General features: G+C 41.5%; 1 pseudogene; it reads left to right on the top strand.

The window, feature by feature from the left end:
• The first annotated feature begins 602 nt into the window (after window positions 1–602).
• Window positions 603–1,345, top strand: LOC111155165 (annotated as a pseudogene).
• Window positions 1,346–5,140: the final 3,795 nt, after the last annotated feature.

Consider the following 5,140-nt stretch of genomic DNA (forward strand, 5'->3'; position numbering starts at 1 on the left):
GCAATAGGAGTCTAGAATTTTGTTTTTTTATTAAATATATTTTTAAAAGATTTTATTTATTTATTTGACAGACAGAAAGATTACAAATAGGCAGAGAGGCAGGCAGAGAGGGAGAAGCAGGCTTCCCGCCAAGCAGAGAGCCTGATGCGAGGCTCGATCCCAGGACCCTGAGATCATGACCTGAGCTGAAGGCAGAGGCTTAACCCACTAAGCCATCCAGGAGATTTTTGTTTTGAAATATATCATTAAAGGACAACAAAATGCTGATATTTGTTAAAACTAGGTCATGGATACATGGGTAAAATCCCTCTATTTTGTGTGTTTGAAAATTTTCATTATAAAATATTTTTTAGAAGAGCTACACGCTGGGTCAGAAAGTTGTATACAGCGAGGTACCAAGCTGTGAGCTTCTAACTGTAGCAGCTGCTACAGCACCAATAAATAGAAAATTCATGAACCTTTATTGCTCATCATCACTGAGGCATTGCTGCATAGAGTGGGAAGGTTCCTCATATTTGGGGGAGGAGAGTCCTGATGCAGTAAAACACAGGATCACATTCGTTCTTTTTTGTGGCTCCTGGGAGGTGGTAGGCTGCTTCAGGATGGAGCTTAACATCTCTTTCCCAGCTACTGGCTGCCAGAAACTCACTGAAGTGGATGATGAATGCAAACTTCGTACCTTTTATGAGACACGTAAGACCCCAGAAGCTGCTGCCACTGCTGTGGGTGAAGAAGGGAAGGGTTACGTGGCCCGAATCCATGGTGGCGATGACAAACAAGGCTTCCCCATGAAGCAGGGTGGCCTGACCCATGGCCCTGTCCCCCTACTGCTGAGTGAGGGGCATTTGTGTTACAGACCAAGGAAGACTGGAGATAGAAAATGCAAACCTGCTCGGGGGTCACATTGTGGATGCAATCTCAGTGTTCCCAGCTTGGTCATTGTAGAAGAAAGGGGGAGAAGGACATTCCTGGCTTACCACTGTGCCTCATCATTTGGCATGCAAAAGAGCTAGCAGAATCCACAAGCGTTTCAGTCTGTTTAAAGAAGATGATGTCCACTGCATATTGTGAGAAAGTCCCTAAGTAAAGAAGCTAAGAAACCTAGAACCAAAGCGCCAAGACTCAGCACCTTGTTACTCCATGTGCCCTCCGACAGAAACGTCAGCGTATTGCTCTGAAGAAACAGCTCACGAAGTAAGACAAGGAAGAGGCTGCAGGACAGGCTAAACTTCCGGCCAAGAGAAGGAAGGAGACCCAAGGAAAATGCCAGCAACAGAATGCCAAGGGACAGAGGCTGTCTTCCCTGAGAGCTTCTACCTCTAAGTCTGAGGCCAGTCAAAAATGAGATTCTCTAGAGTTACAAATAAGATCAGACATTTAAAAAAGAAAAATAGGATCGCAATTTTGCTCTCCGCACAAACATATCCCAGATGCCACCCATCTCCCTCTCAATACAGCCGAGAGAATTATCAGAACCATAGAACCCCTTGCTCTTCACCACATCTGTAGTTTCAAATACCTTACTGACCACAGAAGGCACTTTCTTGTGGACAGTTCGTATTTATCTAGTTCTATTTCCATGTTTTTCATCCCCATCCAAACACTTGTCCATGACCACCTCTACTATGGTATATTTCTCACTCATATTACCTAACCGAACAATAACTACTTTTCCATAATATCATGAATATCTCCCTACTCAGCAATGATACTCCCACAAGCTATTACTTTTTTCCTCCTAAAAAATGAACCCACATCTGCATGGGACCAAACCCTTCTCTCCAATCAGTTTTCCCTCACTTCCCATCCCCCACAGGGGACCCACCTCCCAGGCTGGGCTGACTCTGGGCAAACAGCCTTTGGTTTCACTTACTGAGCTACTAACTAAGTACCGGGATTTAAGCATGAACTCGTCATTCATTGATCCATCAGACAATTGTGAAGCACCTACTATGTGCCATGTGTTACATGTACAAAAATAAATAAATTAGATAGCAACCTTGAAGATAGTCAAAGTCTAGCATGGGAGTTAAGTGCAAAAACAATTGCAATAGGTTGGAGGGAAAAAATGCAGTTAGATATGTACATGAGGTAGAGTGACAACATTGATGAATATACTTACTTCGACTTCTTGGAGTTAGGAGGTGGGACTATGAGGAGGGTGCTTCCAAAGATGAAAAAAATTCCTGATTCTGCCTCTGAAAGGAAGAGTAGCAGTTTGTCAGGCACATATAAGAAAGCTCAGATATAAATTATAAAAACTCTGTGAAGCTAGAATTAATAAAGGGAAGTCATAAGAGATAAGGTTGGAGGAATAGAATGCAAAGCTTCTTAACACTATAAACCTGGAGGTATATTCCGCAGAAAATATAAAGTCACCAAAAGCTTTTAAGCAGGGCTGTCAAACAATAATGTTTGCATTTTAGAAAAATTCCCCTGTAGTAGAGTACAAGAGGACTTTGAAGGCTTGGGGCGAGGTAACAGGAGCAGCTCCAGGCTGATCATCGTTGTCCAAAAGACAACACGCCCCCGAATAAAGGTGACAGCACTGGTGATTGGACTGGCCCATAAATGTACTTACTAGCCTTATTTAAATCTTTATTTCTCCCTGCAAAAGAGTATATTTCCTCTACCAAGTTATCTTGGGAGACTATCAGGGAAAATCTGAGAGCAGATGACAAATAACTAGGAAATTTGTAAGAGTATGTGACCTGCTCTGTGCCCTATTATTTATTCCCAACTGATTTTCTCCCTTTCTCTCCCTCCCCATAAATCCCTCAGCAAGTTCAATTTCCTCCCAGCCATTTCTTGGCTTCTTTCTTCCTAATTTGCTTTTTTTTTTTTTTTTTTTTTAATTTTTGAGTCATCTCTAAACCCAGGGTGGGGCTCAAACTCACAACCCTGAGATCAAGAGTCACAAGTTCTAACGACTGAACCAACAAGGTACCCCTCTTCCTAATTTTGAGCTCTGGCCTTTATTACTCTTCAGCTGTTGATTTTATATGATAAAGGCTCCTAGTTCGAGAACAATGACTAAGTGGACCAAGGGCATCTGCCTGAGTGGACAAGGACGTGACAATGACACATAGTCACTGTGCTACACTGAAGTCAAGACTGATTTTGACAAGAATGAAAGCTTTCTACCTGCTGCCCCTATCTTATGGGATTTTTAGGGCTTGGAGAAATAGCCATTGTCTTTCTTAGAAATCCTGAATGTCCATGTGAGATTGAATGCCATTTAGATAAATGAGCCATTTATAGTTATGGCTCATATAACAGAATTATTCAGTTGTTTGCTCTGGAATTTGTTCATTTTATTTTTAAAGTTCAGTAGAAGTTAGTTTTGCCCAAGTACTCTGCAAACTTTGTTGAAATTAATTTCCAGGTGGTAAGATCCCAGATATGTTTCAATAGGCATGGAAAAGCACCAGGAACACTGTATGTTTAATTAAGTATTCATTGGTCAGTAGCATGGGTATACTTCATCCTAAGACAAACACTGATGTGCACAGCAGTTCATTCTTCAAGAGAAAGGAGCCAGGTAATTCTTCAAAGCAGACAATTTCAGAACCATGACTTACATGTTATTTGGTAACATGCTAAGCAGGATTCCTACCACCACCGCTGCATGGTCAATGTCTGTGTTGGCTACTTCATCCTCCTCTTTCAGGAGCCTTGACCACTCCTCTTCCTGCCTCTGTTCCCCAAACTTTGAGAGCTAAGACACTGTTCCCCAAATTCCAAGAGCTAAGATAGTGTTTGCAGCTCTCCTAAGCCACCCACTTCAGCACTTTCCTCTGGTCAGCACCTTTTCCAAAATAGCTCCTCCTCTAAAGTTGCTCTTTCCTCTTCCTCCAATTCTCTCCACCTGAGACCATTAACCATTTCATCTTCTCAGCTAGGTGTTAGAGGAAAGGCAATCATAATGCCTGATTAAACCAATTCACACTAAAGTATAGGTGGTAGGTGCCTTAACTTGGATCAAAGTTTTTAGACAAACCCATTATTCCAAATCAATCTCCGATTGGTGGGATGCAGGAGGGAATTATTTTTGCAGTGTGCAGAGTTAGAGTTTTTCCTCATTGATTCATACTGGCCAGAGCCCCTACATCTAATTTTTCTTCCTCATAGAGATTTCTAAAGATGATGCATGCTATAGCCCCAGCTCACCAGGTAATAAATAAAGTACCTCAGCATGAAATCTGGCTTGGCTTTACATTTCTTACTCTCTGGCTGAGTTTCTTTTCTAGAATCATGTGCAGGCTTTCAGACTTATTCTAGATAGGCTTCTATGGCTTCTAGTATAGATAAAAATGCTGATTATCTATTGCACTGTTACCTTTGTCAAATAGCAAAATACCTAGCTTGAAAGTTAATATTACATAAGAATAGTGCTGAAACAGTGACCACAATGACACTCTTAAGAGAGTAAATTAATATGGAAATCAAATAAAGGAGTGAGGTGCATCTTATGACATTATATTTTAACATCAGCTCATTATATATAGACAACCCTGCCCTTTAAAAACCACAAACATTACCCACAAAAGGGGAACAAGTAGGAAACACACACATGCAGGCACATGCACACACACACACACACACACACACACACACACACTTCTCACTAATGCCCTTACGGTCAGTTCTACATGCAGCTCAGATTCTGTTTCCTAATTGCACACCACATGAAATTGTGGTTTGCATTTAGGGGTTACATTTTAAGAGAAAATATATTTTTTAATACTAAACACACTTAGGGGTACCTGGGTGGCTTTGTTGGTTAAGCCTCTGCCTTCGGTTCAGGTCAAGATCTCAGGGTCCTGGGATCAAGTCCCACATTGGGCTCCCTGCTCAGCAGGGAGCCTGCTTCTCCCTCTGCCTGCTGCTCCCCCTACTTGTTCAAGCTCTCTCTTTCTCTCTCTGTCAAATAAATAAACAGAGTCTTTAAAAAAAAATACTAAACACATATACAGTGGTATTCCCTCAAATTAAATGCCTAGACAAATACAGTCCACTGATTATTTGGCTTTCTTTCAAAGAGTTCCAATTCTATCTTTGCCGTATCTCCAAGCTAGGGAATCACAGCTAAGGTATAAATAAACTGAAGAGACTCTCCCTCATGCACACTATGACAGAA

The sequence above is a fragment of the Enhydra lutris genome, unplaced genomic scaffold (genome assembly GCF_002288905.1).
Source record: "Enhydra lutris kenyoni isolate GAN:26980312 unplaced genomic scaffold, ASM228890v2 scaffoldscaffold39, whole genome shotgun sequence".
Lineage (NCBI taxonomy): Eukaryota > Metazoa > Chordata > Mammalia > Carnivora > Mustelidae > Enhydra > Enhydra lutris.